Below are 24,824 nucleotides of genomic sequence, written 5' to 3'. Positions count from 1 at the left end.
CAACCCTGAAGGAATGTCGTGAAGTCCCTACCGGCTGTTTGCTGTAGTCCTTAGAAATTGATTTCTTTAAAAGCAAATATCTCCCTTTGCTTTGAACTTTGAGCGTTGTAACTTTGCAGATGTTGTTTATGCTCAAACAGCAACATTACACACTAGCTAAAGTTATAAAAGTGAAATTGTGTTTTACCACCCCTTTAAGTGTTAAATAAAATCTAACATAGTGCACAGAGTCAACAACTCCATATCACAGCTAAGCTTACTTCCCCTAGCTAGCCGAAACTGAGGTAAATTAGCATCCATTCATACCTTCTGGAATCCAGGAAAGATTGGTGGTCCACACAGGAGTTTTCTTTGCCGGAGTCAAACTTCCGGGTTTGTGTACCCCTCAGCGGCTTTCGAGTTTTCAAAATGGCCGCCAGGTGAATAAGGCGAATTGACTGCAGTCATACAGCTTTAGAATGAATTGAGGGTGATGATACGTGAACTGTCACATAGATATAGCTTTTATTTAATTTTACAGTGATTATATTATGGACTCAATTTTATTATACAGGTCATCCTGTGAATGCTTACATGAACTCAATCGCTTGCCAATTTTGAAGTGGGCCTGTGTCAAGATCTCTTAGTCATGTACAACTTGGAGTTTTTGCATAGATGGCTGCTCTGTTTCTTTTTTTGTTTCAGCAAATTTGCTTTTTTTAAGCACATGATTTCTTTAAATATTTGTTACACAATTGATTTGCTAATGCATTTAAAAAATATATATATTATTGGTCTCTTATTAAAAAAAAAAACATTTGAGAGATGTGATAACTTTTATATTAAAATCAAGTGTAGAATATCAAATGAAGGCTATATTCACTGTGTTCATTTTTTAGTATGATTTTATAATTTATTTTTGGTTGGACTATACATATATGGATTTGGACTGGAGATGAGGAGGAAATGTCTGGGTTACTAATGTAGGTGAATGACATCAGGTGTCTGACGAATTGGGATCTCGTCTGAGTCTGTCCCATCCATTTGTGGGAAGTTCGGATAATTTTACTGACTCGGATCTTTGAATCTCGTTCATCAAAATGAACAAATCTTTTTTCAAGTCATTTCGTTCATTTCAGTAGAATGTATTCAAAATGTTACATGTTAGTAGCCAAATTCCCCAAACACATCAAATGTTGATCACATTTAGAATAAGAAAAAAATTGCACTGCAAGGACAAGGACAAATTATGAGAAACAGAAACGATTAATTCATTACTTATCTGGGTCTTCAGGCCAGGGTGCGAACTACGGGGGAGCTAGGGGGAGCTTGGCTCCCCTTAATAAGACATGGGCTCCCCTGAAAACGTACTCGGTTACATACGTAACCTCGGTTCTCTCTAGAAGAGGGAACGAGTATTGCATAAGTTGCTTACGCTACGGGTAAAGTCATCTTTTCTCGAGATATTGAAGCCAAAAATTATCCTTAATTTTCCATTTATTGTCAACGCAGTGCAGCAGCCAGCAGACCTAGAGCAGGCTATCTTGCGCGCTCATTGGCTGCCCTGCGGCAACTGCTGCAGCCTACCACTGAGCCTCGCGCGTGACATCGCGCCCTCTACGCGTCACAGCCCGCCAAAATGGGGGCGGCTTAGCGTATAAAGGTCACGCTCCTAGGCTGCGTCACTGGTTTTCATCGACTGAAGCGAAAATCGCTTGTGGCGCCTGCACGGTCAGGTTACGCAATACTCGTTCCCTCTTCTAGAGAGAACCGAGGTTACGTATGTAACAGAGTACGTTCTCTTACGAGAGGTTCTCTCGTATTGCGTAAGTTGCTTACGCTACGGGAACCCATTGTCAACGCCGTGCGCGCCAAGCATCCACTTCATGAGTCCCAGGGATTCCCGGGGAACATAGATAAGTGGGAATCAGGTGACCAGCAATGCGGGCCAGCACATTTTTATAAGCACATATAGGGCATACAGAGCGGCGTTGCCGGTCTATATAAATATTCACCGTACAGTGCAGCTCAAACAGGAGAGCTAAGGTAGCATGAGAGAAGTCTGCGCATGATAAAATCTGGGCAGGACAAACACACCGCTCACACTGACAGAAGTCTAGCCTGCAGGGCGGGAACTTCCAGGTTATAAAACCTAACAAATGTGGACGGAGAGGCCTTGCCTGCCGCCTCACAAATGTCCTGAATGGAAATCCCGCTGGACCAAGCCCACGAAGAGGCCACGCCTCTGGTGGAATTAGCCCTAATGCCCAAGGGGCATTGCAGACCTTTAGACACATAAGCAGATGCGATAGCATCCACTATCCATCTGGACAGGCTCTGTTTCGAGGCGGCGAGACCCTTGGTGCGCCCACCAAATGAGACAAAGAGCTGTTCCGAGCGCCTGAAAGGGGCGGAGCGCGTAATGTAAGCCCTCAGCGCCCTAACGGGGCAGAGAAGATTAACATCGCTCTCACTATCGGACGCTGGCAGAGGCGTTAGAGAAATGACCTGCGCTCTGAAGGGATTGCCCAACACTTTAGGGACATAGCCTTGCCTTGGTTAAGGATGACTTTAGTGTCATTGACCCAAACTCAAGACACGCAGCGCTAACAGATAGCGCGTGTAAATCCCCCACGCGTTTGACTGATGACAGAGCTGTCAGAAAAACGGTTTTGAGCGAGAGGTACTTTAGGTCCACGGAGTCTATCGGTTCAAAGGGAAAAGCTTTCAGGGCCTCTAGGACTAAGGAAAGATCCCACATGGGAACCGACGGGGGTCGCGGGGGATTCATCCTCCTGGCTCCTCTAAGGAAGCGGATGACAAGCTTGTTTCTTCCTATTGACTGACCGCGCGTCGACTTTAAGCGTGGATGGGGACCTGCCCTTATCCAACAGCTCTTGAAGGAAGCCAAGCAACCATGGGACCCCACACGTTCGTGGGTCTAGATCTCTATCAGCGCACCATTTGTAGAACACAGACCATTTAGACGCGTTGAGCCGCTTCGTAGAGGGAGCTCTAGATTGCGTAATCGTGTTCATCACACCTTCCGGCAGGACAACGGGTATCTGTTGATTAACCATGCGTGCAGAGACCAGCGCTCTGGATGGGGATGCCAGATTGAGCCGCGGGCTTGAGAGAGGAGATCTCTCCTCACCGGAATCGGCCAAGGGGCTGTTTGTGACAGCCGCATCAGCTGACCTCTAGTCAGTTAACGTAGTGTGATTGCGTAGTGCTACACGTAGGCTCACTATTGGCCGACGCTAGTCATGTGTGTGTGTGATGCGTGTGACGTACAACAACAGAAGCTTACGCTATTACACTAGTGAACTGACTCGAGGCCCACAGAGAAGGAAATTAATAGTTGAAATAAAGTCGTTATTTTTGTTTTTTTTTGCACGCAAAAAGTATTCTCGTCGATTGATAAACTTAAGATTGAGCCACTGTAGTCACTTGGACTTTTTTAACGATGTCTTTAACTTTTCGGGGAACAAGTGTTAATCCCTTAAGAAGCCTATGGAGGAGTGATCCAGCTCTCAGATTTAATCAAAAATATCTTAATTCGTATTCCGAAGATGAAAGAAGGTCCTACGGGGTTGGAAAAACATGAGGGTGAGTAATTACTTAATAACAGAATTTTCATTTCTGGGTGAACAATCCCTTTAATATAAGGTCAAAACAAGCATGCAAACAAGTAATAAAGATATCATCTCATAAACCTTCAGAAGTCATAATCTCTGGGCTATGTTTCCTAAGTTCATTGCAGATTTTATTTTTAAATAAATTCAAACTGTAAATTGACTGAGTTCATTTTAAATTTGTAAATCAACCAAAGTGAAGCGAAACCCCAGTAAAGCTCCAGTGACACGCCTCATTAAAGCTTTTGTTTATTAAAATGCATGCAAAGCATGACAGACGATCTTGTGCTGCCCAGGAAACCTCTGCATTCTCTTCAACTACACTACACTTTTATTGTTATATTTACTCTCAGTCTTCCATCCTTAAGAATGAATACGTACACTGTAAGAAATTATTGTAAATTTAACAGTAAAAGACAAATTTTACTATATACAGAGATAACAGTAATAGATAACCTTACATTCATGTAATTTCACAGTAAAATACTATTTAATTAGTTTTTGAAAATACAAAAAAACAAATCATCTTATAATTCACAGTGAAAAATTATAAAATGTGTGTCCTCTTTATATTAGTGTTTACCTCAGCTTGTGGAAAAGCTACAGTACTTGTGATAAACTGATTCATCATGTGACTTTCTCTTTCTCTGTTATTATGTATGTTAAAGGTACAAAACAGATTTTTATAGTAAAGTATAACCTTGCTATTTCAGTAACAAACAGCTGTTGGATTTACGGTATGTTTTATTTATTTATTTATTGTAAATTTCTGTTTTAAATTGTAACATTTACAGGATGACTGGAGTTACAGGTTTACAGCTGTTACCAGTTTATTAATTTTTTTATTTTGTAAATTACCATTTTAAATTGTAGAATTTACTGATTGTTCTGTAAAAATGTTTACATTTTTACAATATTTTTACAGACTTATTTTGGCAACCACAGGTGCCAGTTTTGTTCTGTAAAAGCAGCAGGATTTTTTTTTTACATTGTATATAAAATAGGAAAAATTGGTAATCAAGTAGAATGGAATTCCTGACAGTAAAACTACTCACTGAGTTTCTTGCTTTTGGTGAGGACGCTGACAGCAAGTGACAAGAAGTATCAATAGAGGGCAGTATGTGATTGTATTTTCCCGAAGTTCTTTTTTTTTGGGACAAAGCCACAACAATATGAATTAAACCATGAAACCAATATCAGTGTTAAAAGTCATATGTAAATGAAAAACATTAAAAGCACAGACCATTATAGAAAAAAATATGGACAACCAAGTTATATTATACTCATGTCTGTAACATTTTACAGAAATTCACAAAGCTTTTGTATAAATGCAGTAAACATTGTATTGTTTGTGATCTCAGACTTTTAAGGGAGTATGATACAGGTATGTTCTCAACCACACAAGCGTGACTGTGCAACGATGTGGCTCCAGTCAGAGAGCGGGCAATTATGCGCATCATTTCCTGTAGAAACTGAGACAGGAAGAAGCCCCTCAGTGCAAAGTGAGAACTGCTGAGACGATGTTCAACTAATAGCGCTGAAATAGAGAGATGCCTCAACGTGTGAAAGTCTGCAAAAGGTTTTGTCACATGTCAGCTCATGTGCAGAAACAAAAAACATTTTACACTGCTGGGCGACATTGCTATTAAAGATTAAATCTTCAGCCTAACAGCTTGTTACGTGGTGAATATTGACAATCTGCTGTGTAAATACCACAAGATCAAATTTGCCTTCCTAAATCACTCATTCATCCTTATTTCAAAGTGGTTTTTCAAGAAACCATTTCAGAATTTAATCCGTAGGATGTAGCCTACATTTGCAATGGTGATTGTCTTTATTTTCTAAATTTCTCAAACTCTATGAGATGCATTTATCAGTGCAGAATATTATTTGTTTTAAAACTAAACACACTAAAAACATTGCTCAAGAGTGAGGATAGATCAACTGTAGCTATAGCAGAATTACATTCATATACACAGAACATATTCAAATATTGATATGAGCAAGATTAGTTGGTTCATTAAATGTACACTTTTTGTCACATCTTCTAATTAATCCAGTAAAACACATCCATGATTTAACATGCAAATCAACAAATTAATTCAGCAAAAATGTAAGTAGACACACGTTTTCAATGTGCTTATGCTGCAACAGAGGTTTATGCCATTTATTTGTTTACATTTAATAAAAAAAATAAATAAAAAAAAAAATCACGTAGTCAGCGGTACACGAGGGGGTTGTGACCCTTAAACAGATATGTTTGTCTGTTGTTGAGGATGTTTTTGTGGTTTTGATTCAGAGAGGGGCTTCAAAACAGAAGTAAGAGGTCAGTCCTGTGGTTGGAAAATTATCAAACCACAATGTGCGCAAGCAATGCATGTACAAAGAGATGTGCCAAAGTGCAAACAATGATCTCAATTTTTATCTGTCAATTTCTTATATTTATTAAATGCAATATTTGTTTTCATTTTTATTTAAATAATAATTAAAAAATTACTTGAATACACAATCTAAAATAACTGTTTTTAAATCAACTTTTTCTTTTGGGAAAGCAACTTTAAAGGGTCACTTCACCCATTTGCATTAAGGTTTGTATTGTTAGAAACCCAGTCATATATTATAATGATGGTGGAATTTTGCTTGTTTTTTTTCTGAGATGGGAGAAAAAAGGATTTAAGTGTTTTACTTCCGTCCTATCGTGACGTAAATATCGTCATTTTGCGTCACGATAGGACGGAAGATAAATTTCATTGCATATTAAGAAAACTACAGCCTTTAGCTCATTATTATTCAAGGGCGTGGGACCCACTCACCCCACCGGCCTATTACAGATCAGTGGGTGGGACTAAACCTGAAGAAACTAAACTATTAATCCGCCATCTTGCTTGGAAGACAGCAAGCTAAGCTAACAAGCGCTCAAGGAGTTAGATTTACCATAATGCCTGAATTTACGACACACGATATGGAAGACGAGGATTTTGAAAATCTTTTGCTCGAAACTGATGTTCGTGGCTATTTATACGAGCCACAATATAGCGAAGAGCAGCTGAGGCTGATGGAGGAACAAGAGGCGGCTGCGTCGGCTGCGGCAGCGACCGCCGCAGGAGACCGGCCCGGCGCAGACGAGAAGCCCGGGCTTGCTCGCGCTGTAGCGAATTGGTGGTGCTCGTGCTGTAACTGTGCCCCTATGGACACCGAGCTAGAAGTTACTTTCTGTCATAACTCGGTCAAAAAGGCACCAAATTTGAAGATTTTGACAGATTTCGAATACATATATGACCCACTTTCAATGAAGATCAAGGTTCCCAGGGGTGAAATGCTCCTTTAAAGGCAACTCTGCTCTGACACACATGTTGGGGTGGTGGGGGAAGTGACGTATGCCGTAAAGCAGTCGAATTTTGTTTTTGTTTTTGTGCTCGGGTTACTACCCGAAACATAGTGCCAGTAAAAGCGATACAGACACTGTCAGGCTATGTCAGACGTGTCATTCAACCTATTGTAAGTCGATGTACCATCTCAAGGGTCTTGGAAATATATAATGAAGGTTGAAAAACGACATAGTGTTGCTTTAAACGGTAACTTTGCTCTGACACATGCATCTTTAAAAGTGTTGGTTAGATCAATCAGATATTTAACACATTGGTGAATGTCAATGCTGGTCTGCTGAAGTTCACTCTCTGTACTGAGCAGTTTCTCTCTCTCACTCCTCCACAGGAAGTGATGCGGCTAACAATCTCTGTCTTCTGGTTGGAGCCTCAGTCGCTGTCACATACTATGCATTGTTTGTAAAAAAGCCTGTGGTTTGGGCTAACAATGATGTTAAAATAAACCCAAATCAGATATCTGATTCATCTGATGAACTGAGCTGATCAGTTGTTTAATGTGCAGGTAAGGTGTTCATTTGCTGTTTGTTACAGTTGAGGCTCGGTAAACATGCGTGTGACATTGAGACGCATAAGTATGACACACAAGATAAAAGTATCAGTTTGACATCTTGACCACATGGTGTGTAAATCATGCACAGGGCAAATTCCCCATGTGGTACATAACATTACTAAGATGAATCAAAAAACAGTTTACTATTGCATGCACTGGAAGCTTTCATAAGCTTTGTAGCAAACAAAGTGCAAACTAACCAAATCTGCTGGCTGAAGATGCAAAATTCATATGGTTACATAGTCCACTTCAGACAATCTACTAACTATAAGTAACTTTGCAACTACATGACAAATAACTCATTAATTTGCAACTATATGTCAACTAACTTGCATTAGACTCAGAGTATTAGTAGACTATTAGGTTAGTGTTGGCAGATATTATACAGACAGTTTAGTAATAATCTAATGACTGCTAGTTGACATGTAGTTGCAAAGTTACAGTCAGTAGTGTGTGTTAGTGTCAGACAGTCTACTAATACTCTCAGTTGACTATGTTAGTTGACGTAGTTATTTACAGTTATTGCAAAAAGTGGACTATCGAAAAAAAGTTACAATTAATGTTTGTTTATCGAGTGTTTATCTTGCTTTGTGTTACATTGTGATGTCTGTTGCCAATAAGTCAGTCAAACACATGACAAAATCCCATGATTACTATTATGAGGCTCATCTTTGGTGATAAAGGTGTGAACTAAAAATATGAATGTACAAAGAGTTAATACAAATTTTAAAGTAGCATATTTTTATGCTGCCATCAATTTTAACTGGGCTAAATCATACAACTGCTATGGTGAGAAAAAAAATGAAAAATCATACTCATTCTGTCCTCATCACCACTATAAGAGAAAACCTGGCATTGAGGACATCTAAAAACTGAACATCTTTTCTTCCCAGCCAAGTGATCCATCTTTCCTCTCAGACTCGTTCTACTTTAGTTGGGCCACACAGTCAAGGCCTGCAGGAAAATGAATGAGCAGATTACTTGGCCTTGTCTTTGTTGCATAATAAAAAGCAGAGTTTATCTCTTTCCAGCACCTGGTTTAGGCCTTAGTTCATCTTACAACTAGATTAACTGCAAGTTGTATCTAATCATATGACATCCATCAAAGTATATATATACACACACACCTTTTATTTGGTCACTTTGATAAAAAGTAAGTATATAATGTGAAAAATAACCAATATAATGTGTCTCTGTCCGTGGTGCTGAAATTCAGCTTATGAAGAGGTGTGTTAAACAGAACCCCTGTTAAAGCTGTGTATGGGATCCTGATATCTTGCATTAGATTAGAATTATTAATTTTGTCCTGATTTGTGATTTATGTGAAGACCAGTTTAAATATACATAGCATTTGTGATAGTGTGAAATTGTTTAACTACACACTAGGCCTTTTATTTAACACAGCCAGCCTAAAACCTGAGGTCAAACATCATGGAGTTTAAGTTTAGTCAGTCACTATTAGAGGTTCAGTGGAAACTTTCAGCCGCTGAGATGCGAGCACTTTCTTTCCACTTCCATCTTGCTAGGTAACAGAGTTTTTTTGTGGTCTGGGCTCATAGTCCAAAACCACAAGTGTATAAAGTGTCATGCTACCGCTTCTAACAACATCAGACTAGAGAAGAAAACAAAGTTTCATAATACTCTCCAACTATTTTTAAAAGCCTTTTGCTAATTCTTTTAAATAATACCTTTGTACGATTTTCATATTACTTGAGAGGCTACTGCGATTTATTTACATTTATTTTTACATTTATTTTATATTTATGTGTCACACTTTAAAATGTAAGAATATAGAAAATTAAAAATAGTGATCATTTTAACATATTATAATATAAATTTGACACATTCATATGAATTTTTAAACTAAAATTTTTATATTAGTAAAACATCATTCACAAGTCAGTGAATTCAGAACCGGCTGATTCTGTTTGTTTTTATTTTTATTTTTATAAAAGTATGTGGCATTGTACTGCTTGAAACACGCTGCACAAATGTAGGAATAATATAATGGTAAAAAGCAGAATTTGTAAGGGATATTTTAAATAAACAAATGTGTCACAAACCGGTCTTGTCACGGTGTTGTGCGGGTAGAAGAAGATGGCTGAGTCAAAAGCTCCAAATCAAACAGTTTTACTGATCAAACTCACAGGTACAGACAGGCCGGCAGAATGACGGGCAGAAACACACACTAAACACATCAATATAACTTTAACAACCGACCAGGACACACTGAACAGAAGCAAACTAAATACAAGCATGAATCAAACATAACAAGGTGAAAACAGGTGACACTGATGATGATAACGAGGGACAGGCTGGTAAGTGAGGGAGTGAGTTCAGGTGTGGAGACAAGAAGGATTCTGGGAAGTGTAGTGAAGATGACTAAGACAGACAGGTGCAGACGAAGACTGTGACAGGTCTATATGTAATAAACCAGTCATACATACATCTCAGTATTGTGTGTGGAAACAACACACACACACACACACACACACACACACACACACACACACACACACAGTTCGTGACTGGACTCGTTCGACACTGAACTGTTACTTCCTGTCACTCCCTACAGGAAATGATTCTTTGTTTGATGAGAGCCTGCTTATGTTTAAAAATGGCCATGGGGTCTGTGGTGTGTTTGGTTTACAATCACTGTGCTTACATATTTCAAAAAAGAAAGAAAAAAATAGGATGATTATATATTCAACTTCACGATGCTCTAAAAACGCAGTGTTTTCACAGACTTTATTTATTGTGCAAATTATTTAGCTAGTAGCCAACATATATATTTTACTTAGCTACATGTATTGCACTCCTCATTATTGATCATTTTTTTGCCAATTTGCATTTTATATAGGCCTATAGGCTGGCCAGCTCAGTCGGCCCGACATTTCAAAGTTCAAACATGTTCACAATGATAAATATTATGACAGAAATGTCTCCACCCAATGGCTGAGATTTATTTTAATTGTTTTGAGAATGTTGTAAGACTTTCACAAGATTATGTAAATTAGCTATTAGGTCTGTGGATCTACTCAGAAGTGCTGTGATGCTGATTTCTTTCTCTTTCTGCAAAAATAAAACAAATTCTAGTGAATCTAAAAACTAGAGAATTCAAGATCTCTGAGAAGTGAGTTTATCATAATTTTTATTATTTCATAACATTGTAACACGACTTCTAGAATTACTTTCTAGAATTACTTTCGACTTCTATTTCAAAGTTGTAATATACAGTGCAAATTAAAGTCTGCTTTAATACAGATTGGAGCAAGTACGGTGTAAAAGCCACTCCCCCTTCAAATAAATAAAGCTCAATTCAGTTCTTCTCAGTTGAGTCGATTGGACTGGAACGTAAAGATGAATTTGTTTGCAACTAATCCTCTGATGCTCATTTTAATAGGTAAATACATTTATGATGTTTGCTATAGAATTTGGGAAAATGAAACCAAATGTTTACCATGATTTTAATAAATAAAAATTATCAATGTGTAGCTACTATACTCTGTAAATTACAATACATCACAAAAACACAAGTATATGTTCTATAAAATCTGTTTATATCATACAATTTGCCAATGCTTTATCATTTAATTTTTATTAAATAACTGGTTTTGAAAGCACAAGGCAAAGATATTTCCAAGAGCTATAGAGAAACATCACATAGTGTTGCGTTTACTTTACTTTTAGATTCAGAACAATCTTGTCATTAGTTACATTAATACATTTCCTTCGCAGTTTTAAAGGAAGAGTTTGTCCAACTAAAATTACATTTCTGTCACAATTAATCACCCTCATGTTGTTTCAAATCTGAAAGACTGACTTTCTTCTTTGTGGATATTTGGAGGAATGTCTCTGTGTATTTTTATTAATTTGACATTTTTAAAAGGTCTCAAACTGTGTTTTTTGTACACCAACAGTCTTCATAATATCTTCTTTTGAGTTCCGCAGAAGAAAGTCACATCATATCATTGAAAGTACTTTGCAACATTTGTACACAATGTTTTAGATGCAATTTAAATGCAAAACTCAGCTTACACTTTAATCTGAATCGATGTCTTCTAGTTTTTTTCTCATGACATTATTGATTGTTTTCAGGTATCATCTTTGTAAAACGAACATCTTTAACTTTGGTGAAAACTGTGAACCGTGGAACTACTGTCTCTCTTCTGTGTTCAAACATCTTGAAAGAACCCAGTTACATCGCCTGGTTCAAGCAGATAAATGATTCTCTACCACTTTGCATTGTTACTCAATATGTTGTTACTCAACATGTGGGTGTAAAACAAGCAGACTCCATATATTTGAATGGCTTTAAGGAGGATCATATGGAGTTGTCAGTGAACAAAACATTTTCTTCCCTGAACATTGTCAATGTTGACGTCTCTGACTCTGGAATGTTTTACTGTGCAAGTTTTTTGACGAACTACATGATGTTTCACAACAAAACACAGTTAGTGGTAGTAAATGGTAATACCTAAATCTATTAAAATTATTCATATTCAGTATCATTGCTATTCAGTTACTAATACTTATTTTGCATTCTTTTTTTTATCTTCAAAAGGGAGTAATAATTTGAAAGAGGATATTGCAAATGTGGATTGTGGTATGTGTCTTACAGTTTAAAAGAGAAACTAAATTTGGCACTCATGCAACTTTTCTTTATTTCTAGCTTACATAATCTTGTTATCTCTGACTTTCCTCCTCTCTCTTTTTATTTCTTTGAATGGTTTTAACAGGGGCGGCGGAAGAAAGTTCAAGATCCTGCCACGTCTATTATACACTCACACTGATCTTGAGTGGCTTGGTTTTGCTTCCCACTGTTTTTGCGATTGTACTCTTAATCAGGATGAAGGAAAGAAACAAGCAGAAACAAGGCACGTAAACATCAGTAGCACCTTAAACTAATAACTACATATACTAGCAAAACCTTTTACCAATAGATTCCATGATAATAAGTTTCTGTACTGCTGGAATCAATGATGATATTACCAAATCAGTATGAATGAAAAATGCTGCAATGTAAAAGTAAATAATATTGAGGACGGTCTTGTTTTTCTTAGGTACTCAGCGGCATGGTAACAATGAAGACATGAACAAACAGTTGCAGAAAAGGGTATTTCAAATCAAATTATTGTTGTTTCTATAGGGGAGGCTGGTTGAAACGGGGTTAAAAAATGAGCAACATTTCGATGAAATCCCTATAGGTGAAAGTAGACTGCAAGTTCCTGTGTATACATATAATCAAAACCATATAACCTCAAAAAAAAAATCCATGTTAGGCCTATAAATATAAAAAATGGCTGAGAAGACATGAAGGGTAAGATTAAAGACATGAAGGGATTGAAGACAATGTGTGTAAAATCAGACATTTGACAGACAATCAGACAATATGAAAGTGACTGAAATGCACACTTTATGTTAGTTTCAATTGTTAGCACATAATTCGATCAGGGTTTTTTCCCCGCATTTTTGTTTTATTAAAGTGCTTAAAATGAAATGGGATGGAGTTGAGAGTGGATTGAAGGGGGTTGGTATAAAATAATTTTAAGTAAATTTGTTTACTGTATGTACACAAATTAAAATGATATCCATGTTTTTATGGTTAAAAAAGTGTTACAAACCTATATGAAAAAAGTTTTACCTATATGATTGTGTAAATTCATAGCATTTTTTTATTTTTTATTTTTGTGTTGCCAGGAGCAAGATGAAGACTTGAACTATGCAGCTCTAAGTTTAGACAAGAAGAACAGAAGAAACATGAGGGATGTGGAAACAATCGTTATTTACGCTGCCACATGCTGATCCACAGATTATCAGACCGCTTGTCACAAAACGCAATTGAAACTCAGTTTATGTTAAATACACTAGCTGTGCTGTTGACTGTTGTTGTGAATGATGTTGTGATTTTATGCTATATCAGTTTTTATGCTATATAGTTTTGAAAGTGCTTTTTAAATAAAAATTTGAGTTGATTTTAGAGCCGTCACTAGAGGGGTGTAAAGCAGTGATGACTCTAGGGCCAGTGTAGGCTAAATGCATTTATGGCACCTCTGCAACATTAAACTGTCTAAATGTAGATTTTGTGGTACATATTTCAGCTATAGATGCATCCTCTGATTGTCGTTTATGACAGCATGATCTGATCTGCTGTGTGAGACCTGATTATGTCAATTATGTACAGTCAATCAACTGAACAAACTCGGGATGTACAGTTCTGCTAATAAGTTTACATAACCCTTGCAGAATTTGCATTAAGAGCCGGTGGGAGTAAACTTTATGAATTGGACGATTGGGTTAAACTGTACTTATTTTGTCTTCACATACATTTAACCCTAAAACAGGCAACGTGTCTCACGAGATACATAGTTTTTATTGTCTTTTTGGGGGCATAAGAACGATTGTTTCATCAAATTATTTTATCACTTATGACAGCCTGGTCTGTCTTGAGTATGCTGGTCACATGATTTGCTTCAAATGTTTTGAGATCAATTAGTCAGCCTGACCTAAATCCAACATGGCTGCCAGTGGTGCAGAACATTCAGATTTTGAGATAAGTACATATATATTAAAGGGGTGGTTTACTGCTGTTTTTCTTTGCATGATTGTGTTTATGGGGTGCAATATAACATGTCTAAGTGTGTGTTTTTTTTTTTTAAAAAGCCTTATTTTTCATAAATTTCACCTTTTTTGTAAGCCGCTTTCTCCTCTGTCATTTGAACGACCGGTTGACTTCCTGATTCTATGAAACCACTCCCTCAGAAACAGGCAATGGGCTCAGATTGGTTAGTTGGGCCGGTGTGTTGTAATTGGCTAAACTGCGTAGTGCACGTAGTCCGGAAACTTCACGCCCAGTACCTTTACAGGCGAAAGCTGCATGTGCTCCGGTCAAACGTAAATAGTGTCAATCATAGACATAATAAATACGTAGACGCCCTATTGGCCGCTTTGGAACGTTGCTGCGAATTCGTGGATATTCTGGAAGCTGTCTTCCATAAAATGCGCAGCACAGAGAGCTAAATTACGATTGTAATTTTCTGGAACATAATCAAACTGAATCATAATCAAATCATAAATTGTAGCCATTGTTGACGAACTACAGCGTCCGTAGGAAGCCCGAACACAGAAGACCTGACAGCTGGGTGAAAATAGCACACTTTCAACGGCATGGCTACTGCTCTCCACTAGCTATAACTCTTCCTCTTCGACAAAGCACAAAAATATGGCCATACCCCCTTTTTTGCATATTCCGGAGGGAGGGTTGATTATGGGTTAGTTACGTATAAAACCCGGGAGTATCTCGTTGTAGTCCCATTCGAGTCGTTTTTGTAGGCATTAAACTTCCTGATTGTTAAAAGACGATATCACTGCTTACGTTGAACTTTCAGTGCAGCAACTTTGCAGATACTGTTCATGCACCAACAGCAACATTACACACTATTTAAAATGAAAAAAGTGAAATCGCAATCAACCACCCCTTTAAACTTACTTTTTTTCTGAAAAAAAGAATACTGCTAACATTATTTGTGAACATTGTCTTAAGGTGCTGAAGGAGAAAATTAAGTAATATGTTGTTCATGTTGTTATTTAGCACGTTTTGAAATGTATGTCTCCTGAGTCACGTTGCCTGTTTAGAGTATAAAAAAGGGATTTAACTAGCTCTATTTAAAATGCACTATTCAAACTTAAATGATTGTAATTCAAGAATGCTTTGGAATATAGACCTTTGGTCTTGTTTTAAAGAAAACAGTCAGCAGATTATTGCTGAAGTGAAAGCACTTAAAAAAATGAAAGTTTGAAAAAGTTAAGGAAGTTTAAAACTTACATTAAATCAAATATACTGTACTTAATATTTATTCTTTTTTATAAAATATATATTTTACAAAAAAAAATTTTACTATAAAATTACTATAAATTCAAAGCCATATATCTAACCAAGTTGTGTTCCAAATTTGAAGTTGATATCACAAAAATTTAAGTTCCCATTAGATTTTTTTTAGGCATAATACCAAAAATAGCCACAGGGTGACTTACATTCCATTGAATTTAATTGTATGCATTCTGCCATAACAAATTAATACATTTCTGTCCAAATATCACTTCTGTCACAAAATATGGAACCTTGAGACTCAGACCTTTCTGACAATATGTGTTTTGTCAAGATTAGAAAAGGTTTTGATCTCAAATTATGAAACATGACGATGCCCAAAAGGGGTGGAGCCCATTAAAATAATTTAGAGTACTGTTTCTATGGTAACACAAGTTTCAAAACGAGTTTCACGGGCTGAATCTTAAGTTCGAAACCTTTCGAATGATATATAATCATTCCTGAATGCAACTTTTATCACAATGCATGCACAATGTACAATGTTGTCAATAGGTTAAACATTAGATTGTGTGAGCTCATTCCGTTATATACACCTTTTCACACACACTACACTAGACATAAGCTGCTCCTAAAAGGTAAATGTAGGAGGAACCTAACAAGTGCTAGCTTTAGTGTATGCTACAGTGGCCCACGACTATGGAATGAGCTGGATACCAATTTAAAACAATCAGCCTCATTATCTATAAAGCAACAACTACTGGAGAGATATAAACCCGAGGGATCTGCGGCTGAGGGTTAAACCCCTTTCACTTAGTACAAGGATTCATTCAATTTGAGGTACAAAGGTACAATGACTGTCAATTTTTGTCTGATGAAGGTAACTGTATTCTAACTACCCACAATTTAAAGAATGGTTGCTCCTGGTATCTAAAGTTGGACCGCTCATACTATCTTTGTCAGGTGGGTGGGGAGGTGGTGGTGGTGGGATGGAACCCTACTTATGAGCTATTGCTTTTTGGGAGTCCATTTTTCACAATACAATACTGTTGTTTTCCCTGACCAGTTGTTGGGCAGGTTACTCTGAACCATGGTGTACTATAGTAGTAGCTGTAACTGGAATTGTAATGTGTTTTGTACTGCATAATTTATAATGTTTTGTAAGTGTAACTGAGTAACTACTTTCAATTGCTTTACACCCTTGGCAAGATATGGACTGAAATGGTAGTGATGACATCGAGCCGGGGTGCAGCCAAAGATTCTTTTTCCCATTCTCTCGAGTATCGGGTTGACGCTGGCTATAAGTTCCTGCAGATACTGTACACCAGTATCCAGCTTCTGCTGACATGCTGCATCTTATTTGTTTGTAACTTGAGTTACTTAAATTGTGATGTCAGTTATATTACCATATCATATTTAATGTGGGCAATGTGTTATAGTTCTTGGCTGCTGAATAAGTATTATATTTTGTAACTTGTTAACTTCTGTAATATGCTACCCCCAACAACTGATCCTGATGTAGCAACAAATGCAATGAGTGGTTTTGTGAAATAAATAAATAAATAAATAAATGCATTGTGTTGCTATCTTGAGCTGCAGTAAATGTTTTCACCTTTTTAATATTTGTGTATGAATCCCTCAGTTATCCTCAGTGTCAAAAGATGGGTTCAAAAACGCAGAAAATGCGGTATATCAACTTTTGAACTGGTTCATTTGTGTAAATGAGTTATTTTGTCTTGTGGACTATATGTCAACATCTGTTATGTGAAACAGCTCATTCAGGACCATACTAAATAAAAAAGTATGATCTCTCTTATTTTGATAATCTTTTTAAGATCTTGCATATCCTCAAAGGGTATGTAAACTCACTCTCAATAACTAAAAGGAATGGGTGTATACTTATCAGGTCATCTTGTGAGTTTAAATGTATTCCTGTATACTGTATATATCTATTACTAATGAATTACTGACTCAGGCAGACTTTCATAAAATTTTTAATCCTTTAATCCTCTAAAGACTATTTCATTTTCATTATACATTTAAACATATTTGTAAAAATTCACAAGAATATTATTAAAGCAATATGTCAGCAACAGAAATATTTTAATTAAAAAGAATACTCATCAAAATCATTGCTATAAAAACTATTAATGCAAATAATAATAATATTTGAATAATAAGTATGATCTGTGAATAAACAGTCTCTTCTTGTCAGGTTTTCAGTGGAGTTCATTTGAGCTCATTGGTCTTTTAGAAAACCTTAAAGCTTCATAATGGGGTTTCAAAACACAACTCTGGAGCGGTTTTCTGATCTCTCCACACATTGTTCAATCCTGCTATTATGAGTGTATGATTCCTGGTTGAGAATATCCTGATTAATGTCTGATCCAGTAGACGCTGCATTGTCTGGCACAGATCTCACCAAGACTAGCCTGGTTAAAACCAGACCCTTCTCAGTCGTAACTGAGTTAGGGTCTGGGGAAGGTTCATTGACAGCTCATTTCCAAAGGGGCGTCACCAACATGACGTCGCTAAAATGACTCAACGTTTGTGATTGGTGCCTCGATTTGGAAAGATTGGAAATGAGCTTGAATGGGCTCTTCGCCGGTTCTCTTACGAGAGTATCTCTCGTACTGCGTAATATCTTACGCTATGGGGAAAACCTCTTTTCCACGAGATATTGAAGCCAAAAATTATCCTTAATTTTGAATTAATGTAAAACGCTGTGCAGCTGCATGCAGACATAGGTAAGACGGCTTGCGCGCCTTAGCAGTAGCAGCCTATCGAGAGAGGTTCTGCGTGACACATAATGGGGGCATTTCGCGCCCATTTAGTCACGTCCCGCCAGAAAGGGCGTGGTCTCGCCCTATAAAAATAGCTCGATTAGGCTGGTACAACTAATTTTCATCTCTTCAGCGAAGCAAAACCGCATCGCTGGATCCGGAGTGAGAAGCCACGCCGTCTGAGAAAAAGCACACAGCGGGACGAGCCTTGAGTGTGAAGTCGCTGGCATCGCCGCCTTTAGCTGCCGTACCTGCTACGCTTTCCGGCGTTATATCCTTTTCTGCAAGTGTGTGTGTGTGTGTGTGTGTGTGTGTTCGCCGCTGCGACACACATTTTTTCCACGGTCTCTCTCCCTCTCCTAAAAGAGCTGCGTCTTTTTCAAGATGCATAGATCCTGCGGCTCGTGCCGAGCCACACTCCGTGAAGAGGATCGCCATGTCATCTGCGTTTCCTGCCTGGGTGAGGATCATGCGGCTCTCGCTCTCGTCGACGGCGGATGCCCTCACTGTGAGCTACTGCCGATGGTGACTCTGAGGACTCGTCTGGCATCATTCCCGAGCCTTCTCCTGCCCGCCAAAGATAACCGGTTCGCCCGCCAGCTTCGCCGGCATCGCTCGAGTCCCTCACCAACGGACAACGGCCGCCGTCTGCCACCGCTTCCGCCATTGAGGTCGACGAAACAGCCCCGAGCCTTCTCCAGCCCGTGATAGCTCGGCGGTTCACCCGCCAGCTTCATCAGCTTCACTCGAGTCGCTCGCTGACGGACAACGGCCGCCGCGCGCCGCCGCTTCCGCCGTTAATGACGACGAGATAGCTGCATCTGTAGAGAAGGCCAGCTGCTCTATCCTGCCATCGGACAGTGAGGACTGGGCGAACTCTCTGGACCTCCCCCCCTCTGCCCGCGAGTCGTCAGGGAAACGGGCCTGCATCAAAACCGCTGTGCGGCTAACTTTCTTTACGTTAAAAGAAAGCAACCCCGCCCCCCGTGGACATGCATCACCGGCGAAATGGGTAAAAAGTGTGTTTTGGTCCCGCCGAGGCCGGACCATTGCAGGCCCGTTTCTCAAACATTTCTCAGCTCCTCTTAGTTTGAGCGGCTGAAAATGTCAATATTGCAGCAATGAGCCTGTTGTATAACACGCACGCCTGCAAACAAACGCCAACACACACAAACTGTGATGACGCTCTGTTATCTGCTCGAGCTATTTTAAGCTTTTGTCGTTTCCCCCTGTGGCTCAGTGGCGAAAACCCAAAACCTGTTTGATCCCAGGTCTCGCAGCAGTTAAAATTTAGTCTCGCCTTGGCCAGACCTGCACCGAAACTTTTCGCTCGTTCAGTTCCAAGAAAATGCGACTGTTCCAGTGTATTTTGCAGTAAACAAGTATTTTGCGGTACCATGGCCCGCTTGCCTGCATAAAAATGCCGTTTCCACGGCGACCCAGAAAAATCATGTAAGCAGTGTATTTTCTGGTATTCCGGCCACAGCCGATGGTGTTATGAGTGTAATAAAAATGCCCACAGCCCAGTGTTCATTTCTACACACAAACACAGCATGCCACAGTGCAGAGCTCGCACAAATGAGATCGACTCATGTCATTGTGCATTAAATGTAGTGAATGTGCCCACAACCCAGTACCCACAAACACTGCACACTGCATGTGCCACGTTTTCTGTAAAACGAAACCAACACACATACAGTCAGCTAAGACCCGCGGTGTTTAAGTCTTGCCGCGGCCAGACTCCACCGAAAACCTCTCGCTCGTTCAGTTCCAAACAATGTGACTGTTCCAGTGTATTTTGCAATAAACAAGCCAGCACCACAGCCCGCTTGCCTGCACACAAATGTTGTAAGAATGCCCACATCTCAGTGCCCATTCCCACACACAGACACAGCCCGCCACAGTTCAGGGCTAGCACAAATAAAATCGACTCATGTCGATTGTGCAAAAATGAAGCAATTGTGCCCACGACACAGTGCCCACAAACACTACACGATGCGTGTCCCTCGTTTTTTGTAAAAACAAAACCGACACACATTCGGTCAGCACAAGCCGACGGTGTTCTCAGTACAGTGAATGTGCCTGCTGTCCCGCGCCCACATTCCTTCACAGACACGCTCAACCCCACGGTGTTTGTCCCGCTCACTCTCTCTCCACAACCTGTCATAGAGAATTCGAGGGCGACCAGGCTGCCCACCGTGATCGGCACGACTCCCGCCTCGCACACTTTAAACACAGTGTTTATGTCTCAGCACACCGAAGCTCTCCAGCCGCCGCTATGCCGCGGTCAGAGCCCGGTTTTCATTCTACCCCTAGCTATTCACGCAGATGCGTGGACAAAGCTTCCCGGGGTATCAGAATGGGTGTTAAACACTATAAAAAGAGGCTATTCGCTACAGTTCGCTCGACGTCCCTGCCGTTACACGGCGCGAGTCGAAACCACGGTAAACAACGATAGTGAAACTGCTGAGCAAAGGGGCTATAGAACCATTATCTCAGGCTCAGAGCGAAGGGGGGCTATACAGCAGATATTTTCTGGTACTGAAAAAAGACGGGGGTCTCAGACCCATTCTAGATCTGCGACAGGTGAACAGAGTGCTTATGAAGCGCCAGTTCAGAATGCTGAGAACCAGGAAAATCCTCGCCCAAGTGCGCCAGGGAGACTGGTTTATGTCAATAGATCTGAAAAATGCCTATTTCCAAATACAAATAGCGTCACGTCACAGGCGATTCTTGAGATTCGCCTTCGAGGGCCAGGCATATCAATACAGTGTCCTACCGTTCGGCCTATCCCTAGCACCCCGTACATTTACGAAGTGCATGGACGCGGCCATCGCACCCCTGAGACTTCAGGGCATGCGAGTTTTGAACTACTTGGACGATTGGCTCATTCTAGCTCTTTTCTGGGAACAGTGCGGGACTCGCTGTCTATGACAGCACGTCTGTCGCCAGAGTGAGAACTGGACATTCAGCGCGCCGCAAAATACTTTTGCCGCGTCTCTATAGTCCCGCTCAAAAGGTTTCAGAAAATGCTGGGCCTCATGGCCTCGGCATCTTCAGTACTCCAGCTGGGCCTGCTTCGCATACGCCCACTGCAGTTATGGCTGAAAGTGCGAGTTCCACCCCGGGCATGGACCTCTGGTCTGTTTCACCTGAGGGTCGACATGAAATGCGTTTTGGCTCTGGAACCTTGGAAAATAGCCGACTGGTATCAGTCAGGCGTGAGTCTGGGGACTCCCTCGAGTGTGACGGTGGTGTCCACGGACGCCTCCACCTCGGGATGGGAGCACTGCTCGAGGGCAGACCGTTCTTCGGCCAGTGGTCAGAACGGGAAAAGCTCCTAAGCATAAACTGTCTAGAAATGCTGGCAGTCGACAACGCTTTTGTCCCCCGATAAAAGGCCACCACGTCTTAGTCCGGTCGGACAACATGTCAGTGGTGGCATACATAAATCACCAGGGTGGCGTCAGGTCCCGAAACCTTTACAGGCTGACGGAACACCTCCTGGTCTGGGCTCAGCACAACCTGCTTTCACTTACAGCAGCGCATGTGCCTGGTCGCCTGAATCTGGGACCAGACCGTCTGTCCAGAAACAATGTCCCAGCAGGGGAATGGTCGCTGCACCTGCAGACGATCCAACTGCTGTGGGAGACATTCGGCAGTGCGCAGGTGGACCTGTTCGCGTCCCAAGAAAGCGCTCACTGTCCGAACTTTTTCTCCCAGAGCAGGGATGCGCTGGCCCACGTATGGCCCCGCTGCCCCCTCTATACTTTTCCCCCCGTCTCACTCCAGCCTCAAGTGCTGGAACGAATCAGGGAAAACGGATTGCCCAGTGCTACTCGTGGCTCCGCTCTGGACAAACCAGAATTGGTTCCCAGTCCTAATGCGGCGGACCAGCACTGCCCCGTGGCCGATACCGGTGAGGAGAGACCTCCTCTCTCAGGCAAAGGGCTCGATTTGGCATCCTCGCCCAGAATTATGGTCCCTACATGCATGGGCCATCAACGGGTACCCGCTAACCTCCCAGAGGGAGTGTTAGATACAATCACGCAGGCTAGAGCCCCGTCTACTAGACGGCTCTATTCCTCAAAGTGGTAAGTGTTCTCAGCCTGGTGTCAAGCTCAGGGCTTTTCACCCGCAGACTGCGTGGTTACGGAAGTGCTCTCCTTCCTTCAGGAGCTGCTTGATAAGGGCAGAACCCCATCCACGCTCAAAGTATACGTGGCGGCCATAGCGGCGTTTATAAAACTGACGTCTGGCCAGTCACTGGGGAAAAACGACCTGGTCGTGCGATTCCTCAGGGGAGCTCGGAGGCTGGATCCTCCCAGACCCCCATCAGTCCCTGTGTGGGACCTTTCTACGGTTTTGGAAGCCATGAAAGGTGCCCCATTCGAGCATCTGTCTCTCAAAACGGTATTCCTTATGGCTCTCGCTTCAGTGAAGCACGTAGGGGACTTGCAAGCGCTTTCGGTAAGCGCATCATGCATGGAGTTTGGGCCTAATGGCTCAAAAGTCATACTCAAACCAAGGCACGGGTACGTGCCCACATCCCTCAACACACCGTTCAGGGCCCAGGTTATTTCCCTGTGCGCCCTCCCGGTTCGTGATGAGGAGAAGGATGCGAGTCTCCTCTGCCCTGTCAGGGCACTCAGAGCTTATGTGTCCCGCTCGTCGGTCTTCAGACAGACTGAGCAGCTCTTCGTTTTGTTTGGCGGATGCTCCAAGGGACTGGCCGCATCCAAACCGAGCCTAGCCAGATGGATAGTCGACGCCATAGCACTGGCTTGCACTTCTAAGGGCCTGCAGTGTCCTTTGGGTGTCAGAGCGCACTCCACGAGAGGCGTGGTATAGTGGGGTTACCGATATCTGTACGGCCACGGGCTGGGCCTCGCCTTCTACATTTATAAGGTTTTACAACCTAGAGGTTCCCGCCTTACAAGCCAAGCTTCTGTCGGTATAGAATTCAGTGCTATCTGCCCCGCTGTGCCGGCCCAGATGCTGAGTTTCGCTTGTACATGGGTGTTGAATAACCCGTACTATTACCCAGTTCAGGCTGAACACGTTCACACTGTCTGCGTGAAACACTGTTAACATAACTATCTCGTGTATAATGCTATTTCATGGGGAATGATGCTTGCAGCCTCTCTTCTCCGACTCTCTGTGAGTCTATGGTGATTATGCACTATATGAGCCCCGGGCTACTGCCCTTGGGACTTTGGTGTCGGTTCCCAGTACGCACGGCGTTTTGCATTGTGTTCCCCATAGCGTAAGATATTACGCAGTACGAGATATACTCTTGTAAGAGAACGTACTCGGTTACTAACGTAACCTCGGTTCTCTCTAGAGAGGGAACGAGTACTGCGTATCTTGCCGTGTATACACAGCTCTGGTTCGCTTCTGCGATGAAAAACAGTTGTACCAGCCTAATCGAGCTATGTTTATAGGGCGAGACCACGCCCTTTCTGGCAGGACGAGATGAAATGGGCGCGAAATGCCCCCATTGGATATGTGTCACGCAGAGCCTCTCTCGATAGGCTGCTGCTGTTGCCGCAGGGCAGCCAACAGGCGCGCCAGCCGTCTTGCCTATGTCTGCATGCTGCTGCACAGCGTTTTAAATTAATTCAAAATTAAGGATAATTTTTGGCTTCAATATCGCGTGGAAAAGACGTTTCCCCATAGCGTAAGATATTACTCAGTACTCGTTCCCTCTCTAGAGAGAACCGAGGTTACGTTAGTAACCGAGTACGTTTTCCCAGGCTACACCAAGACAGTATAGAGTCCAAAACCTGTTTAAATACTGTGATGAACAGGAATATTAATTCATGCCAGTGAGTCAATTCTTTTGAATCTATTAACCAAAAAAGATGATGACATGACATCTTTGTCACAACGTTAGGGAAAACACCATCACAATAATAATAAAATAATATTAAATAATGTGATCCTATCAAATAGCTACCAAGAAAGAAAGCAGTTGTCTTCTAGTTATTCATGCTGGCAAGAAATCACAACTAAACTTAAAGTTATTTGGCTCATCCAATAAAAGACTTCCGTGAATGTTATCGAAACTGGTCAACAAACTCCCAAACATATTATACAATATCGATTGGCTGTTCGCCATGCAAATAGGCCTACTCCATAAAGCCCACATCATTCTTGTTCATCACTTTTATAAGCACTAATCTGACCTAATGATCCATCGGTTTAACAGAATTAAACAGGGAGAATAAAGGCATACTTAGGCCTACCTTTTCTGCCCATTTTCGGGTTTTATCGTTGACTTCTTTATTCGCATAATCCACTGTCATCGCGTTCACAGTGCAGCCTATCAATGCTTTTTGCATTCTGAGTTTTTTAAAAGATTCGATAGGATGTTTGGACATGTTTGAAGCACTTTTCAAGAAATACGAGTAACAATCGCAACAAGCGATAATGAATTCACCTGTGTTCCGCGCAAGAATCACGTTTTTGAATTCTTCGCAGTTTAGCGTTCTTGTGTATCAGCTGCATGAATTGTTGGGAAATCAACCGAAGTCCGTTCCCACTAATGTATAATGTAGAGAATCTAATGACGCAACTGTTTCTCCCCAAATAATGGACGCAAATGTTAGTGTGCACTAGCCTGGTCCCACCAGACTCTCGTACATGTGCACCAGCAACCAGATA

The 24,824-nt window shown here is 40.9% G+C and overlaps 1 long non-coding RNA gene and 1 pseudogene across 2 annotated transcripts in view; one reads left to right on the top strand and one right to left on the bottom strand.

The window, feature by feature from the left end:
* Positions 1-24,476, bottom strand: part of LOC143737118 (uncharacterized) — a 131,030-nt gene extending 106,554 nt beyond the window's left edge. The window contains exons 1-2 of the long non-coding RNA XR_013203620.1: positions 24,407-24,476; positions 23,945-23,955 (exon numbers count right to left, since the gene is read on the bottom strand). This is a non-coding gene — a long non-coding RNA (uncharacterized LOC143737118). The remainder of the gene's footprint in view (positions 1-23,944; positions 23,956-24,406) is intronic.
* Positions 10,900-13,479, top strand: LOC143736557 (uncharacterized; annotated as a pseudogene). The gene is made up of 6 exons (XR_013203479.1): positions 10,900-10,953; positions 11,649-12,020; positions 12,115-12,156; positions 12,290-12,441; positions 12,622-12,666; positions 13,251-13,479. The product of XR_013203479.1 is annotated as an uncharacterized LOC143736557 (transcript).
* Positions 24,477-24,824: the final 348 nt, after the last annotated feature.

The sequence above is a fragment of the Siphateles boraxobius genome, unplaced genomic scaffold (genome assembly GCF_051911475.1).
Source record: "Siphateles boraxobius isolate OS27281-9 unplaced genomic scaffold, OSU_SipBor_1 130, whole genome shotgun sequence".
Lineage (NCBI taxonomy): Eukaryota > Metazoa > Chordata > Actinopteri > Cypriniformes > Leuciscidae > Siphateles > Siphateles boraxobius.
The sequence above is the reverse complement of the archived record's forward strand: the minus strand, read 5'-3'. Positions and strand labels throughout refer to the sequence as shown.